We start from the raw sequence: 18,639 nt of genomic DNA, 5'->3' as shown, positions 1-18,639 counted from the left end.
TGTCCTCTGTTTTTCTGTTCTGGCAGGTCTACTCACCAGGGCATGGAGTGGAGATCCTCCCTCTATCCCTCCTGCGCTCGTGTTTAAGTTATGGATTTTATTGTTCCAATAACTTTTATCTGAACATGGTTTTGGGGGAGGGAGGAAAGAGATAAGGAGGGAGGAGGCTGAGGAAAGAATGTGCTTTTGGACTCTGCTGAGCCTCCAACTTATCTCCGGGGCTTGCCGCTGGGTTTCGGCATTAATGATCGCAGAGGAGGACTTAAAGGGGAAATGGCTGAAAGGGCTGTGGTGGATATGATACAGTGGTGGGAGGAAACCTGGGGAAGGCCAGTGTGGAGCAGCTCAATTCCCATTTGGTCCTGATCTTGTGCCCTCTGCCAGCTTATCTGTTGGCAAGAAGAGACATGACTCGGTTTCCAGGAGGAGGAACTGGGGTGGAGGTATGAAAGGGTTGAGCGCTGGAGAGCTCAGCTTGGCAGAGGAGGAGAACTCATGACCCCTTGGATGTCTCAGTGTGTTTCTGGCTTTGCCCTCACCTATATGGCCAGCATTTGGGCAAACAGAGTATTGATCTCTGCGAGGGGCAGTCAGGGAGATGGGCCAAGAGGCACTTCTGCTTGTTACAAGGAAGGAGGAAGCTGGGCAAGTGCCTCAAACCAGGTCATGACAATCTGAGGTGTGTTTAAAGAGAAGAAAAAATAAAATTGGGAAGGCTGCTGGCTTGCCTTGTGGATTTTCTCTCTCTTTTTCTGTCTGTCTCACAAATGGGGGTGGGTGACCGCAGGGCTGGAGCCCAGCGCCTCCAGAGATGCTGGGTAGTCCCTGGGCTGTCAGAAAGCTTTGGGCTAGCGGCAGCATGCGGATGTGCAGACCTCAGAGGACAGTTCCCAGGTCCTTGTTGTTCTCCAGACCCAGCTATGTGAAGAGGGTAGGGTAGGACCTGCTGGTGGAGAACAAGGCTGTGCCTTTGCTTGCCGTGTGAAGGGGAAAGGAGACCTTGTACGTGCAGGTCTGGGTTGTTAATAATTTCCCCCGCCTGCTGAAATGCCGTGCAGTGGGGCAGTGGCTGTCCCCTATTCCCATTCTCACCTCTCTGCCTCTGTTTTCTGCCCAACTGGCTTTTTGCTGCCTGGTTCAACTGGGCTTGCTGGGCAGCAAGTACCAGCCTGCTGGGAGAGCAGCAGGTTACGGCTAACACTGCGGCTCCGCAGCCTACGCGTGTCGGCAGAGGAAGGTCAGCGTGGGGGTCTGATGCTCTTAGGGTATGAAGAAGTCCTGGAGATTCAGCGAGGAGGCAGGGGTGAAGCACATTAAACAGTATCTTTAGCCATGGAAAGAAGCTGGCTGGTAATCGTAGTTAAGGGTTTAGGGAGGACATTTAAATGGGCCAGATGATCCAGCGCTCTCCTGCCTGGAGATCTGGTCCTCTTCTCACTTTGCAGAGTCTCTTGCTACTGAATACCTGCAGGTCAAAATGGGAAGTGTGGATGAGCACTAATGCTGCTCTCTGGGCTGGTCCACCTGGTCTATTTTTCATAGCCCTGATGTCCCACCAGCTGCTCTTCAGTATTCAGTGCATTTTGGGTGAAAGCACCTCCGAGGGGCAGGTGTGCAGGGTCGCTGGGTAAAACACCTCCCAGACCCTCACTCTGAGCCTACAGCAATGAACGCTTGTTCTCCTGTCTGTTGGGACCTTGTCTGGGAGGTCTCTAGGCCTGGGATGGCAGGAGGAGAGGAACTCCAGGTCTCTGCTTCTCTGCTTAGAGTGTGACTTCTCACCTCCTGCATCAATTTGGGAGCAGCTTGTGCATCGCTGGCTGCAAGTTGGAGGCAAAGGAGAGGGGAGTATGGAGGAGAGACCAAATTGCTTCATCTCCCAGAGGCTTCTTCTGTGGCTGCAGGACGGAGCTGACAATTTCCAAGGTGCTAATTTTGTGCTTGCTACTTCCCAGACCCTGGAGACAGCCTCTCCCCAGGGGCTGGCAGGCAAGGCAGAGGTAGAGGATGTGTGCACGAGTGAGAACCTGCGTGTGAGTGAGGTTCTGACCATGGGGGTAGATGGAAAGTCTTGGGAGGGGCCAAAGGAGAGGAGAAGAGGTGTTGTCAGGGCATGGAGAAGCTGTAGCTCTGGTTCAGTCTCCGTGATCCCCCTTTTTGTGCTGTCCCTGTGGGACATGGGGTGGTTCTCGTGGTGGTATGGGCTCTCCCATCAAGCAGAGATTTGGAGTGGAATGGTCCTGTAGTAGCACCCTTTGGGGCTGGGGCCATGGTGGCTTTCTGGTTGGCGTCAGAGTGGACTCCAGTGTCCCGTTTCCATTTCACCAAGCTTGAATTTGCTTTCTGGTGTGCTGGTGAAGGCCTCCATGGAGTGGGAGAGCCACAGCGAGTAGAGAAGAGGAGGAGAAGGATGAGCTTCCTCTCTGCTATGAAGCACAGACGGATGGAGAAGGATTTCTGAAGAAACAGGTCTCTTGTCCCTGTCTCCTGGAAGCTGCATTATCAGAGTACCATTGCTGTCCTCTCTTCTCCTTCCCCCTGATGAACAGGAATTAAAAATACAACTAATAAAACCCTTTTACTTTCTCCAGGAGGAGGAAAAAAAAAAAAGAAAAAAAAAGCCTTGAAAATGCTAAAGGACATAAAGGGCATTCATGAAAGGGTTGGATGGTGGTTATTGCAGCAGGGGGAAAAACAACATTATTTCACTGTGCAGATAAAAGGAAGTGGAAAAGCAGCATATTTATAGCTGGGGAGCCTGGATTCCTTGTTAAGCCGCTATTATCAAATTAATGTCAAAATGCATCAAACAGGCACGAGTGTTCTGGGCCCCTTATGCAAAGTGCTTGCAAATTGGTTACAAATACATTTGTTTACAGGGTACAGGCAGGAGCGAGCTAATTAGTCATTGTAGCAGGGTTGTTTTGTGTCTTTTTTTTTTTTCTTTAATTTTTTTGGCAATTACACAAACAAGCTGTTTTGAAGTATAAATACGCACTGCGTTACAGCCCCTTTAAAGGGGAATCAAATGGAAGTCGCGGGATGCGGAGGGCTTGACGTGAGCGGCGTGGAGCATCGTTGCCTCTCCGCCCCGGCCTCTGCGGACACAGCGGCCCTCGCTGGGAGCTCGGCTCCGGGAAATGATGTCAAAACCTGTCCAAGAGCATCAGGAGGACAATATGTGGGCGGAAAGGGAACAGCTGGAGTTTTTGGGTTCTCTCGGGGGGGCTGGTAGCTGCCCCTTGTGTTGAGCGTGGTGCTGGGATGGGGATGGCTGTAGCTGCTCCAGCCGGTGGAGAACTTTGGATGCTGTGAGTTTGCAGCCATGTCCCATGTTGAGGACTGGCCTTTCTGATACCTGGGACCTGTTTTGGGATCTGTTAGTTTCTCAGCTGCCTGCCAGTACTGTGAGAATTTGCTTTGCTGCTGAAGGATCTGGGACATTTTGGGGCGTTTTGGCTGTCAGCAGCAGCAACTGCCAACTCAGCTTATGAAGCAACTTGTGCCCAGCTAATAGGTACCAACATGTTTTTGGAGGATGCTTGGACCTAGAGAGCATCCCATGGACGGGTGATGGCATCCAGTTTCCATGAAGAAAGGGGTCTGGTGTGAGCTCCCCCAGGTGAACGTGTCTTCTGGGCTGCTTTAACCAAACCACAGGCTGTGCCTCCCAAAGCTGTTAATGAGGAAAGAAGCAGGAAAGCTTATCTGATCCTCAGCGGTGGGAATGGCTGGGGAGGGGAGTTTGGTTGGGGAGCAAATGGAAACTTCCCACTGCCCTACATCTTAACGCGTCCCGTTCGAGGAGTAAATCACACCTCTGCCACTCAGGGAAGTTGCTAATTGAATCTGCTCTGGTGGGGGAGGATAAAGCCAAGGGGAGTTTACTACGGTTATTATTATTTTTAATTTACTAGGAAGGAAAAAAAAAGGAGAGAGGAACAAACAAGTTGTTGCCCCTCTCGTGCTGGAGGCCCCAACATTTCTTGGCAGAAGGTGTGCAAACAGCCCCGCGGCTGCTTCTCCGTTTGGATTTGTTTCTGGTAAATCTGCCCTTTAGGTTGGAATAACCCTTCGGAGCAGGTCCTGCGCTACCAGAGGTGCTGGGAACATTGAGTTTAATGCCGTAGTAAAACCCTGCTGTGGTTTCCATTCCCTCCAGGCGAACAATGACCGTGCAGGACGGCTGTGCTCAGCACAGCTTTCGTACCAACGCCTGCCAACCCGCAAAGCCTGGGGTGCATCAGATCCTGCCATGATGTGGATGGAGCTGGGGGGCTTCCTGAGGTCCCTTCTGAGTTTGGAGCTTTCTTCTCAGAAGCCCATGGACTGGATGCAGCTGAAGGGACATGAACCTGCTTGAGCTCCACAAACCACGTTCATGATGGTCATTGATAGTCCCAAGCGCGATGAAGAGGTATTTTGTGTCCCCAGTATCCCAGCTCTTCCATGGTTTGCAGATACTGGGTGCAACACATTGCTAAGCTCATCTGCGTCGCAAGTGGGAACCACCTAGAGTGGTGGGAGGGTGCAGGGCTTTCACCAACCTCCTGCAGAAGCTCTGATCTTTGTACCAGGTTATATTCTTTTAAAACTGAGGGTAACGTTTCTCTGCACGAAGACCTGGTTTTCAGTGGTGCCTTCGAACTCCGAATGTCTCGTTACCATTTTCTTTCTTGTCCTGTTGACTTTTGCAGGCTCGTTTGCCATGGGAAGGGTGACTGACTCTGTCAGGACCAGGGTGGACGATTTTGAGGAACATTCCCATTTCCAGCGTAATCCTACCCCTGCCCTACGAGCTCCGCAGGAGCACGGCTCAGCTGGTCAACAAATGTGTGAGCAGCCTATTGCAATCAGGCTTTAACTAGGCACCCAGTTGTTTTAATCAGAACGTGTCTCTCTTCATCTATAGCAGGGTTAAGGCTCTGGCCTGACTGTTATCTCCTGTTATTGCTGGTGACTATGTCAGAGGAACAGATCCTGCTCCATTTTGAGCAGTTGGGTGTTTCACACCTGCTTTTCTTATGCAGGGTTGTGCCAGCATCTCCTTGGTCTGACAGTTGGGAGCAGACCTCAAATTCTGACCCTCTTTAAGTTACGCTGGTTTGTAGCTGCCTTCTTGGATCAGTGGTGACCTTCAGCTGGATGAGGTCTTCTGTCCTTCACAAGATTTTACTCTCCTTGAAATATTTACCTTTCAGGTGAAGGTCCCCCAGTGTTTGGTCTAGTGGCACTTGTATTCCTCTGCCTTTACTGAAAACACTTCTCAAATTTAAAATTGCATTTGCCTTTTCACCCATCAGTGGCTCTTGATTGGCTCCTGATGTCCCAACACACCGGGGTCCGTCCCTGCCTCACTATTTTCCATGCAGGCTGCTGCCTTATACCCAAATTTTGTCCTCGCTGAATATGTCACCTTCCCCATGGTGCTGCTGGTGGCCGCCTCCCTTCAATCACGCTGCTCCTCGGGGCACCCAGTTCTGGGGGGAAGCGGCTCCTCCCAGAGCTGCTGCCACTGACGTTTCTTTTCGTGCCAGGTTTAGTTGTGATCCCAGGACTGATCTTCCTTTCTCAAGAAAGTCAGGTGATGCTGGGGAAATCTGACATGATCTTACTCTCTTTAGGTGTAGGTAACGAAGTGGTGGCCCCATGGATATTTTTGCTTTCCACAGCGTCTCTCTGAATGGGTTTTAGAGCCTCAACTTACTGCTGACGTTGGCCCAGCAGTCTTTCATTCTCCCCTTTCCTAATGGTGGGGACACCATCTGCCCTCCTCCTGTGCTGTGACACCACTCGCATCTTGCTAACACTCTCTTCAAATCCTGCAGTTCCCTGAGCTGCCTCCGTTGATGTTCCAGACTGGGAGTGGTCAGATCTTCTGCACATCTGCCTTATTGAGGAGGGTCCATATTGACCTTCTGGGTCCGTACCACCTTCCCTGGGCTGCAAGATGCACGTCGTAAGAGCCAGCTACCCGTGATGGCCAACATGCAACTTGCAGCTCATCCCCGTGAGTGATACGAAGGTGGTGGTCACTGGTTAGCTGGTGGGCTTACTGCACGGACTCTGAGCTCGATTAACCACAGGAATCCAGCTCTGTTCACAGTCTTGGATTAAAAAAGAAAATCATTAAAAGACCCAAATAAAACTTTAAGGTTACGAGACTCAAAGGGCTTATAAGTTACAGCCGTCTGGAGCGAAGGTGGTGCAGGCAACTCTCCTCGCCGCTCGGCAATGGGACACAATCTCTCCTTACATAGCCAGGAACTGCTGCTTTTTTAAAACGACCAAGATGCTCAGGGTCTCTCCACTGAACTGGTCTTCTGGGAATGCCATATGACTCCCAGTTCGCTTTCTCCTTCCCTGCCTGCAGCGCTGCTGACGCCAGCATGGCCCAGTGCCTGGATCAGGGCCGATGAGCAGCCGGGCGGTGGTGAGCCCTGTGTGCCCGCGTGGGTCGGGGCAGTGGGGACAGCTGGGCTGGAGGGACGTGCTGCGGTGCCTGCAGCATCGCTTGGTCTCCTGGATGCTGCACTGGGCAGGCTTGGGTGTTCGCAAGTGCTCGGCGGTGATGCCGATGGTGAGGAGGAACACAAACCACCTTGGGACCACAGCCCACGGCCGGGTCAGTGCCTTCTGCTCTCGGGACGAGATGCCGCCTTTGATGTGAACACCTCGCAAAACCTTGATTTACAGCGAAACGAGCTGGTGGCTTTAACCTGGGGCTTCGCGTTGGCATGTTGAAGGGTGCGTGTGCGCACACGCAGGCGCTTTCCTGCCTCTGGGCAAGGATGAGAGAGCAAACGTGGCAGATGCTAGTCACTGCCGGCGGTGGTGGGGATGCTGCGGTGAGGAGCACGCCAGGAGGACCTGAGCAGAGTAGCAGCCGGGTAATGAGCGCAGCGGGGAGGACGGAAGCGGAGATAAGAGGAGGGCGTTTTGGAACGGATGAATTTTTGTTGTTTTCTGGTGAAACCTGTGGATTCCCTGGGATGGGAAAGGCTGGGAAGTAGTTCTGGGCAGCAGGAGCTGCAGAGCCTGGTGGGTTTGCCTCTGTGGGACAGGGCGATGGGGCAGGGCAGAGACCCGGGCTTGATTTTTCTTCTGGGTTGCTAATTAATTAAGGTAGCAAAGATGAAGCTGTTCTTGGAGAGACAGGAGCTGGCAGTGTGAGCACAGATCAGCGTGGCAGTGACTTCCCCACTGCCTTGTCAACTGAAACCTTGCCGTTTCCACATGTGCTCAAAGTACCCAAGAACCATACTTGGTGTGTCCTTGGGTGTGTTCCTCAACGGCCTTCCTCTCCCATGTCTAGAGGGGATGGCGGTGCTGCCCTGCGCTTCTGGCTCCTCTACCCACCAGAGAAGGTTCTGAGGTGTCCAACGTTTTCTAAACTCTTGCAACAAAGAGGGAAATGTCACAGTTGTCTGGTCCTCACACTTGTTGAGCAAGTGGCCAAAGGATGAAGAGGTTTCCTCCAGGCTGAGGGACTGGGCTTGAGTCTCGGCCATCGTCCACCCAAGTGGCAGGAAGGATGTGGAGATACGGCGACAGACACCCCACCGGGGCCGGGGGACAGCACGGGCATGCGGAGGGTTTGGCGACGTGCTGAGGGTTTGCTCAGCTCTGCTCGTGACCTGAAGCTGCCGTCCATCCCTAGCATCCACCCATCTCACCCCACAGCTCAGCTCTGGGACCAGCGATTCCCTTACGGGGCCATGGAGGTGGTGACTACCCCGAGCGTGGGAGCAAGCAGTGGGGCGGCGTGAGGCTCGGCGGGCATGGGGTGCCCGCTGCCTGTCTGGTACGGCTGCCAGCGCTGCTGGCAGTTAATGTTAACCGGGCATCCTCATCCTCTTCCTCTCCCCGGGGAGGTATGTGAGGGTGGTGGGGCACCCACGTGGCCAACACGAAGGCTGGGGCGGTGAGGTGGCCTCTCCTGATAAGCTGCTCCAGTTTCTGCTCCTGCAGATTTACAGCCGAGGCACGGAGAGGTGGGTGCCACGCTTTTCGGGGCGGTGATTTATAGCAGCTCAGGGCAGCAGCTGCTTTCCTCCCTGGCAAGGTCTCGGCAATCGCACGGGATTTTACGGCTGCCGTGACTAAGCCGTGGGTGAGCTAAAGGCTCAGCCAAGGTTGCTGCGTGGCGGGGGGCAGGTGGGAGCAGGTCTTTTTTGGCCGTGGCTTGGAGAACGTCCCCATCTCAGCGTGGGGATGGGGCTGCCTTGGCTCGGCCGCTGCGAAGGGCTGGCTTCACGGCAGCGGGGATGCCTTCAGCCCTTTGATCCTCGACCCCGTGTGTCGGGGCTTACCAAAGACACAAGTGAGATGAGTTTGAGGTTCTCAGCTCTCAGACTCACGTAGGAGGCAAGGTCCCACCAGGAGCATCACCAGCCCCACCAAGTGATGCCTGTGCTGCCCAGTTCCTTTTCCATGTGTCCCTTTGACACTGACCAAGCAATGCTGGGAGGGATGAATGCGGCAGGCGAGGAGGAGGAAGAGGATAATGAGGAAGGAAAGGTCAGATGCCATCACTGCGCTGCCTTCCACACGCCAGCTCCTGTCCGGGTGAGCTTCCCAGCTCTTCTCTTTTGTTTCAGAGGCAGCGCGGGGGCCCCAGAGCCCTGCAAACCCTTCGCTCTCGGGGTTTTATTGGCATGTGGAAATAGTTTTGTCTGGTTTCAGATCTGGCTGATCACTAACCTTCCCACCGCCCGCCCTCCCCCCGAAACGGGCTGGCAACCGCAGGCAACTCAACCGCACTCGTCTTCTTCCCTCTCTCTTTTTCGTCTCCACATTGTTCTCCGAAATCCTGGCTGTTGCTTTCCTCCCCCCTCCCTTTCCTACCCTTTCGTATCAGCTGGGGTAGAAGTATCTGGGTTTTGTACAACAGCTCCTTTTTTTGTTTGTTTATACTTCTCCCCCCATCCTGGGGGTGCCTTGCTGTGACCCATCCTCTTCCTCAGGGCTGTGCAGGGACAGGAGTGCGAAGGCAGCTCTGGGCACCCCTGGGCTCGTGGTGGTGGCAGGGAACCTCAGCTGGGGCGAGGGTGTCAGCATCTCCGGAGCCCTCGTTTTTCCTCTCTGATGGAGAAGCCTAGCAGATCCCGGGGGCTGGAGCAGCCACATTCCTCCCTTATTTATCGCAGACGAAGCGCTGACGCGAGGCATTCCTTGCGAGCCAGCTCCCCCGGGATGGGGTGGGATGGGATGGGGCAGGTCTCCTCATGGCTGTGAGCTGCTCCCCGATACACCGCGGTCTCCTTCCAGGATGGTGTGTTTGCTGGTGCCTGGCTGCAGCTCCTGCGCTCGGCAGAAGAGCTGCTGGGTGCCAACCCCCATCCCAGCTGTTCAGACAGCCAAGCAGATCCCCGGGACCCTCTGGCATCGATGGGAGCCTACACCCTGGAGGAGGGGTCTGCAGGAGGGACCCCAGCCGCAGGAAAGGGCTGAGCCGGGCTGTCCCTGGCTCGGGTGGTGAGGCAGTGGGGTGGGTGCTGAGGTTGCTTCTGTGGGTGCTTTGGATCTTGTCCCCAACCCTCTCCCCAGGTAGATGTCCCCACTACCACAGCCTGTGACACTGCTTTGTCCTTGCTCCTGGGCAGCTGTCATGGCAGCCAGTGCCGGAGCAGAACAACCAACCCTCCGGGCAGGGGCTGGGTGAAGATATTCAGACCTTGGGCTTGAGCTCCCCTGATGTCACAGCCCCAGTGGGTGCCAGGAGCCTCTGGGTGCAATGTGTGCCTCGCAGAGAGGAAGAGGAGGAATGGTAGTTTTGGAGAAGAGATGGATCATGTTTGGAGAGTGGAGAAAGGAAGAGTTGGTAAGTGGGAAGGACCCTAAGGGAGTGTGATCTGCACGGGATGAGGCTAGGAGTCATCTTTGAAAATGGTTATCCATTGTCGTGCTGTTAGGAAAGCCTCCTGCCAGCTGCCTGGAAGGTCCTGCTGGGTGCACGGGTTGACCAAGTGCTTTGGACCTTCCTGCTTTGTCAGCAGTAGATATGTGGGACACAGCTCTGGACTCCCACCTGGCATGGTAGGATGTGATCTCAAGGAGCTGGTGGCCATCGTATGGGATGACACACCAGGAAAGATGGAGGCCCCTGCTCATCCTTCAGTGGGCTCCGGCAAGGAAGATAAGTCCATTCTGATGCCTTCTTTGTCCTTCAAAGAGTATGCTGGGGAAAGGGGATACAGCTGAGGCAGTGGACAGCAAGACGAAGCAAGCACCAGGGAGGCATGACCCAATGACCCACTTGATACGTGAAGAGATACTTGGTGTGAGCTGCTCAGGGATTCCTCAATGTCCCTACCCACCCTTCGTGGCTGCTGGCCTCCTTTTCCAGGGGACTCATTTCAGTGGCTGAGTCCTGAAGGAACCTCAGCAGGGAGGAGGAAACTTTCCCGGACTTCCCAACCTCAGCCCCGGGGTCATTCCCTGTGCCCGGATCTCTGCCTGCATCTCCCCTCCTGCCAGAGATGCTGCCTGCCACTCCTGCTCGCCTGCTGCACCCGTGACCGTTTGTGATGTGTAATAAACTGTGCTCTCATCACATTTGGGCTAAATTGTGTGGATTAACTCGCCAAGACCATCTGTCCGAGCTGTCCCAGTTGAAACGGAGATGGCTGCAGGCTGAGGACTGCTTGCCTGAGTGTCCGAGGAGCTGGCAGGAGCCCGGTGAGGGTGAGGAGCAAGAAGTGGAGGAAGTCAGTGCGTGACACCTGCGGGTGAGTCCCTTCTAGGCAGAGGGAGAACCCTCCTGTGGGCTTTGTCCTCCTTTGGGTGGGCTCTGGCAGCCCAGAAGGCAGTTTGTGTTGGTCTGGTACCTCCTTCTTCCCTGTACACCTCCCTAGGGGACCGTGCCCGAGTTAGAGTCTCCCTAGGTGAGCGCTTTTCTTCCTTTCTTATTTTATTTTTTTTAAAGTAATTTTAAATGCATGACTGACTATTCAAGAGAAAATAGAAGAAATACTTCTTATTGCTGAGGATCTCAGCCCAGCCGGAGGAGATGTGTTCCTTTTGTGTAATGAAACATCCATCAGGGAACAGGCATGCAAATTTCTTTCGTTTTTCTTCTTTTCACCTTTTTCATTGATCCAGCTCCTAGAGCAGTTGGCTCACGGAGGGAGAGGTTGGGGTCTTGCAAAGCATCGGTCAGTGGAGGATGGGAGTTTGCTGAAGCTCCTGGCTTGGGATGGGGGATGCTTTGTGCTGTGGGCTGGGACACCAGCCCTTTGAACTGGGAGAGGGATCTGCTCTGGTCCCTGGGCACCGTGAGCTGCTGTGGTGCCCCGAACGGCCCTGGGAAGGGAGGAAAGTGGTTGTCAGGTCTACCAAAGCTGGGGAAGGGTCAAGGACCCCTCATCACACCACTGGGACAGTCACCATCAGCCCCGCAGCGCTGGGTCGCTAACTCCGAGGAGCTAGGAAATGTGAGTTAAACCCTTAAAATCAGGAGATGAGCTTCAAAAAACCCACTGATGAGTTTGTATTTGTCTTTATAATTATTATTCGACCCTTTGGTGTGCCTGGGTGTTTTCAGGAGTCACCTGCTGAGCTTTTCTCTGCAGTTGGGGGGTTCAGGATCCTGTAGCTTGCAGCAGGATGGGTTGTTGCTGTTTCTTGTTGAAGAGACGTGATTCCAGCCCAGCTGCTAGCTGGGCATCCATGGCCGCGTCTCGGGAAAGGTGGCAGGCTGCCTTGTGTGGTTTGAGTCTTCTCCTTCACCGGTCTCCTCTTCTGGGGACGAAGAGCAGATGGAACTGCCTCAGCAAGGGCCAGAAGCCAGTGCTCTTGCTGCTGTGGAGAGTCTTCTGCTCCGGGCAGGGGGAAGAGCCAAACGTCCCCAGGAGCAGGAGGAAGACTGCCCAAGGAGCCATAGCACGAGGTTGTTGCTGCTGATTGTCGCTGCTCTCGTTCCCTGTGTCCCTGCAATCCTGTTCCTCTTCCTTTCTGCTGGAAGCATTACTTCATTGCTCAAGAAAATGTTTTTTTTTTTTGCTTGAACTGAGTATATTGGGGGGGGTTTTCCCCCCAAGCCCCTCTCTGTGGGTCTCTGCAGGACAGCTCTGGTTTGCGTGCGGGAGGCAGGGACCAAGCCCTCGGGCTGATGACTCCAGATGAGTTAAGACACATGTCGGTGTCCCCACCACGTGGCTTGTGTGGCTGTAGAAGAGCCACTGAGCAGTCCTGCTGCTCAACCAACCCGGGAGACACCTCATTAAAACAATTTGGGAGATATTCATCCAAACAGAAACATGAATTTATTTTGCTTACGCTGGCTTTCCTCTTCTATGAATCTCCCAGCAGATGAATTTGCTGGTAAGAAACAGAAAAAAATCGGGGATGTCCAGGGGCTCTTGGCTGGAACCGGAGCTGGGTGGTGGAAATCCAATGATCCGGTGCCTCCTCTGCATCCATCCGCTGGCTTCTGCGCCGCCTCCGGGGCCCGTTGCAGCTCTGGGTATTTCTTTGCACTACAGATGCTAAATAATCCTAACAACACCGTGTCTTCCCGAGCCGCGGACTCATCCTGACGATGATTTTTCCTGTCGTTTCAGGTATTGCCTCCTTTCCCGGGGCTTTTCCACAGCCCAACGACGACTTGTCTGAATAATTCAACTAAAAATTGAGGATCGCAAATAAACACGGGATAATTGCTAACAGCTCGCAGACAATCCGCTGCCGGAGGAAGGCTAAACTCCTGGTGAATTATTTATCTGCTATGAATTATTCGCTCGGCCCTGTTGCGGAAGAAAAGCTCCTTCCCAACCTTCATCTGCCAAACGGCCTGGCTGGGGGCGACTCTCCTGGTGCTGACTCAGCTCTTTCCCTGCAGCTCCCGCTGCCTGCGCCGCTCGGCAGGGAAGCGGCTCTGCGAAGCTGACTCCTGCCCGCACTCTTCCTCGGCTTCTCGATGGCTCCATGGATGTGTGGCAGAGGGGTCTGCCTGCCAAGCCTTGGGGTTGTGGGGACCTGACCCCTCTTTTTTCAGCTGTGCTGAAGGCATCCTGCTTCCCTGTGGTGTGGTGGAGTCCTGGAGTGGGTCCCATCAGCGGGTGATGGCACCTTTCTGATGGGGTCTTGCACCCTGTGGAGACAGAAGTCCCTCCGAAGCAGCCTGTCTGTGGGATTGGTGACCCCGTTACAGCCCCTGCCCACGGGCTCTGCCTGCACCTTAAGGAGAAGGTCTGGAAAGCATCGGCTCAGCTCTGGAACGCTGCAGCCGATGGCTGAGTCAGATCCCGTCCTCTGGTGGTAGCACCAAGGAGGGTCTTTGTCTCTATGCCTGGTGTCACGTACGGTGCCACTGAGTGTTTTCAGTGTGTGGAGAAGCTCTGAGCAAACATCTCTCTCGAGAGAGAGGGGCAACGTGGAAGTACCCCAAGGCAGCTCCAGCCATGCTGCGGATGCCCAGGAGGTACCCGGCTCCTACAGCTTCGGGTAACACGTGTGTTCTTCAGGGCCGGTACGAGGGACTTCCTCCCAAACTATCCTCTGGCTCCAGAAATACAGCTCCATGGATACATTAGTTGTCGCTGCCCCATCCCTGGCAGTGTTCAAGGCCAGGTTGGATGAGGCTTTGAGCAACCTGATCTAGTGGAAGGTGTCCCTGCCCATGGCAGGGGGGTTGGATCTTTAAGGTCCCTTCCAACCCAAACTGTTCTATGGAGATCACTCGCTGCCTTACGATGTGAGCCTGATGGCTTGGGCTGGGGGAGATGGAAAGGGCTCCCTGGATGCTTTTCCCACCTATGAGCCCTGGAAAGAGCAGCTAGTGTGAGGACGGATCCAGGGACGGAGTCAGAGCAGGGATGCAGGATGGGTGGTTCCTGCGGGATGCTCGTGAGCTTAAATGCCGTAGGACTGCGAAACGCTCTGTGATGATGTCGTCCCTCAGTCCGCTCCCGAGCAAGCACCTCCGGGCTGAATCAGGAGCCTGGGAGCTCTCCCCTGGCCATGGGTGATGGATTCTGTGGAGTGAGACTCGTGGGCATCCCACTGTTTGTTCCTTCCCCCTGGAACATGGATAGAAATTGCCCTCAAAGGTGAGGAACCGCTTGGTTGGGCTCATCAATCTCCATTTGCATCCAAAAGAAGAAGGAAAAAAAAAATTAGGAGAAAGATCAATATTCACAGAGCCTGTCTCTTTTTTTTTTTTTTTTTTTTTTTTATCTCTCCATGTTCCTCTAGGGGTGGGAAACTCACAGGTACTGGGAATAATCCCTGTGGCTGCCTTGATGTAAATCAGGAGGAAGATGATGGATTTATGGGAGTCGCGCATGATTTATGCTCCGGTGTCTGGTCCCTGCAGGTCTGCACGTGCCCCTGGAGAGGCGAAGTGCTGGATGGGGACCGGAACCACCACCGTTCCTCCCGCTCCCGGCCTCCATGTCAGCATCCTGCTGCAGCTGAGGTGGGACCGGGGCTGGTGTGGTGTGTCTGCATGAGTTTTTTCTTTGCTTTTTAACTCCAGTTCAGGGGATTTGTTTGTTTGTTTTTTTTTTTTTGCTTTGCCCTTTTCTGCTGGTGCTCAGCAAAGCACATCGGCTCGGACACCGGTCCCAAAGCTTGGGGCTGACTTTCTGACTCAGTGGAGTAAAAGGCTTTTGAGTCACTCCCAGCGATGCTCTCCCCCTCCATCCATCCATCCGTCCATCCTTCTCTCCCATCCTGAGAGCCGGTGAGGGCTTGCTGCCTACGGGGTTGGTGTCTCCGTGGAAGAGGAGACTTTTCCTTGGGAAAGTCCTTCTCTGAGGGCTCCAGGAGTGGTGATGGGGGGTTTGTCCTGGCTCTGGGGCTCCCCTTACCAAACCATCCCGGGTTCCTGGCCATGACAGGGCTGGAGCTGGCGTAGCGGAGCTGTTGTTATTCCTCTCATGTCGCAGGAAGGATTTCTGCGAGTGCCATAAACCCGTCACGTGGGCAGAGCCTGGGTGAGCTCTAATTGCTTCTATTTGCATAATGAGGTGAGGCTCAGCATCCTGCTGATATTTGAAAGAAGAAAATCAAAATCAGCTCTAGATAAACAACTCTTTCCACCCACCCCCCCCATCCCTCCCCCCCACTCCTAATTTGAGCCTTTTCTCTCTCAAATTCAGGTTTTTCAGCTCTTTAGTTTTCCCAGCAGCACTGGGACCCCCCCAGGGACCTCTCCCTAGGGAGCATGGGTGCTGGGTGCTAGGAAGGGGTGCTGCCCCTCTTCCCTGGCCGCAGCGGTCTGGGGGCTTTGCCCAGAGCTGGTGCTGGCAGATGAGAGGATCGGGATGGTGTTGCGCAAGGTTGGGCTTGGAAATGCGGAGCCCAGGAGGGAACCAGGAGCCCCTGGGCTCTGTGTGGGAGTGGGGCTGGTCGTGGTGTGGGGCTGGGTGGTACCGGAGGGTCTGTGGCCAGCATGGGGCCAGGGGATTTCCCCCAGTGGGATCCCAGCAGTTACCACTGCAGCCTGTGTGGGGACCGTCCCACTTTGGGGACACGGTGCTGGCCTCAAGTGTCCTGCTGGCTTCTGGGAACCCACCAGGGAGGGAGAGGACGGGACCCTTCCTCACTTGGAAGTCCCTGGGGTGGCAGGAAGGGCTTCACTTGCACCCCAGGTGTTGCTGGCTGGGGGGATGCTTCTGCCCCAGGACCCTCGGAGGACCTGGAAGAAGGTCCGGAAGGACTTTGAAGAAGGAATGATGTCTCCTGGCCAGGGGACACCAGCCCATGTCCCCAGATGTGCTGTCCCTCTGTGAGCCCTTTTCCCCACTCACCCACAGCCCAGGGGACCAGGATCATCCCTGCTCCTCCTGACCCCTCGGATCCCCAAGCTCCTTCCCAGCAGCCAAACCCGGGTGTCCTCTTGGCCCTGGGGGGACGTTGGGCATTGCCAAGACCTGCTTGGCACCCACAGCTTTTGGGACCCAGAGGGGCTGTTCTCCTGGTCAGGGTGCCATGGGTGTTGCACCCTTCGTCCCAGGAAGGATGGTTGAGGCACAGGAACACACCAGGTCTCTTCCCCAGGGGACCACGAGAATGAGCTCCTTCCTCCTCCTCTTCCTCCCCGGCACATGGGCTGGTATCCTCTGAACCCTTTGCTGCCCTTCGGGGGAGAAGTGCTGACTCCAGATGTTTCCCTAAATGAGAACCTTCTGCAGACAGCGCCAGTTTATTTTCATATTGAAGAAAATGAAAGGGCTGCTCCGATGACGATTATTAATGTTTTTACAATTTCTGGTGGGGGCTGCCATGCTGATGGGACAGCGGATGGACAGACGGACGTGTGCGGACACCCTGTCCCCCTTCCACCCCCTGCTCTCTGGGTGCATCATTGGGCTGGTTCGCTCTGGCCAGCTCCATCTTATCCCAGCTCTCCATGCCTGTGGTCTCCCTTCCCTTCCCCAGCCCTGGTTGTCCAGGGATGAGTGGGGGGGATGATGAGGACTGGGACCCCGGGAGCAGGGGCACAAAGTGCCCGTGCTCAGAGATGGGAAAGGGTAAAACGATGGGGGAGAGGGAAGAAATCTGTGCGTACAGGCGTTACTGAGAGCGAGCCCTTGTCTGAGCAGCTCCCGTGCCCTCCCTGGGGCTCAGCTGCCCACTCCAGGTCTGACTGAGGAGCCCCGAATCACTGTGGCAGCCCAGGACTCCGCCTGGCGAGGAAGGTCAGCACCAGCCCCCTCCTGAGCCAGCTCCTGTTTCCAAGAGCAGTCTCTCGCTGGGATGCTCTTGCTGCTCCCTCTGCTCTCCTGCCCAGGACAAACCCATGACCAGGGCTGCCGCCCGTGTCCCCATCCTGGACTGAGAAGGTCCCCCCCTTCCCTTGGCCCTCCGTGTGTGCGAAAGCACCGACGTGCCAAACAGGAGGGGAGCAGCGACGCTTCCCCTCCTCCGTCCCCTCTCTCCATCCCCTCCTCATCCTCCGGCCCCTGGGGAGGCCAGGCAGGGCAGGATGGAGAAAAAGAGGAGGATTCTCAAAGGTGGGTCTCCAGACACCCCTGCCCCAGCAGTGAGAGGGTTTTTCCCCCTCCAAGAAGCTCCCATGGCCGTTGCACAGCTCTTTTTGTCCTGCCTGGGGTCTCGCTTGCACCCCTCCTGCAAATTTGCAAGGGCTCCCTCGTCACCTCCAGCATCACGTTTGGGATTTGTATTTAATTCTTATTTATTTCGTCGTAGGTTTGTCCCCGTCATTCCCGGCCCGGCTTTCCAGCAGGTTTGCTCTGCAGAGAGCTGCAGGTTGGTGATGAAATATGACAAAGCGTTCATTTAAATGCACGCCGTGATGTCGGCGAGTCCATTAGGAGAATTAATTTGAATGGTTGGCATTTAATAAACAGCCTCGTCCCTCCTCTCCCCCCGCCACCGCCGCCAGCTCGGAAGGGTTAAAAAGAAACCACATGTGGATATTGGAGGGAGGGGGGAGCAGATATCTGGGATGGGGGGGACGGAATAATAAAAGAGAGCTGGTGTTATAAGAGGAATCGCAGTTTGTTTTGTTCACGGTAAAAAAAAGCACATGTGGAAGGGATGGGGGGGTTGAGCCGAGCAGTTTGGGTTCACGGGGTGTTTGGTGCATGTAGAAAATAGGGGGATGGAACGGCGGTGGGGCTGGGGAGGACCCGCTCCGGCCGGGGGGTCCCAGCCCCACTGCAAACACGCCGGGCTGGGGGAAGGCGAGGGGCTTCGCGGGCCGTTTCTCCCCATATGGTGTGTGTTACAAGCTCCTTTCTAGTTGTAAAGATTAATTTAAAGCCTTTCTCACCTCTCCCCCATCCCTCTTTCATTGACAAATGAACATCTGGGCTGAATGCTGCCCAGATCCTAATCAAAGCATTTTTTCAGGACCGTTGTCTGCCTTTATGGCTATCTGCTTTTCGGATTCTCTGCAGTTTCAATGCACTTGGCAATTCAGCCTGTAAATATCCCTCTCTGGGATTTATGATTTGGGCAATTGTGATTTTTTTTTTTTTCTCTTTGCCTCTTGATTCGTTTGTTTGGTTTAGTTAAATGACATTTTCTTGTCTATGCATAAGTTAGGGCACACAGGGTTTTTTCTTTTTTCTCTCCTCTTTGCAGTGGGTTATTAGTGATTAGCAAAAATGGCTTTTTTTTTCTTTGGAGGTGGGGGATACACTGTTGGTGGGAGGCACTGGAGGGGCCAAAACCAGCCCCAAATCCCTGACGAGCATCCCCTGGTTATGCTGAACCATCTCTTTTTCTTATAGAAAGCTTGTTTTTGAGGTTTTGCCGAGAAAGCAGCTTTCCACCAAAGTGAAGCTGAACCTTTTCCACGATGCTCAGGGCTTCTCCGGCGGGGAGAGGCAGCACAAACCGCAGCCTGATACGGAAAAGCCATTTTCTCCCTGAAATGATGCTCGAGTGGCCAACTGAGATACCTGAAACACAGGGAATGCTGTCACTAGGATCCCGTTCCCCCTCACACTTGACTTTTCCCCTGCAAGCTCCAATCTGGGAGTTAAAAGATTAATATTAAAAACCCAGCTGGGATGGCGAATAATGTCGGTTGTGTCCCAGGTGCTATAGGAAAGGACGATGCTCAAGCCTGCAGCTGGGGCAAAAAGGCAGAAAAGTCCCTTTAGGGCAAATATAGGGACTTGTAGGGGACAGGGCGAGGGGTCCCCTGTGTCGATCCCTCTC

The sequence above is a fragment of the Tauraco erythrolophus genome, chromosome 17 (genome assembly GCF_009769465.1).
Source record: "Tauraco erythrolophus isolate bTauEry1 chromosome 17, bTauEry1.pri, whole genome shotgun sequence".
Lineage (NCBI taxonomy): Eukaryota > Metazoa > Chordata > Aves > Musophagiformes > Musophagidae > Tauraco > Tauraco erythrolophus.
The sequence above is the reverse complement of the archived record's forward strand: the minus strand, read 5'-3'. Positions refer to the sequence as shown.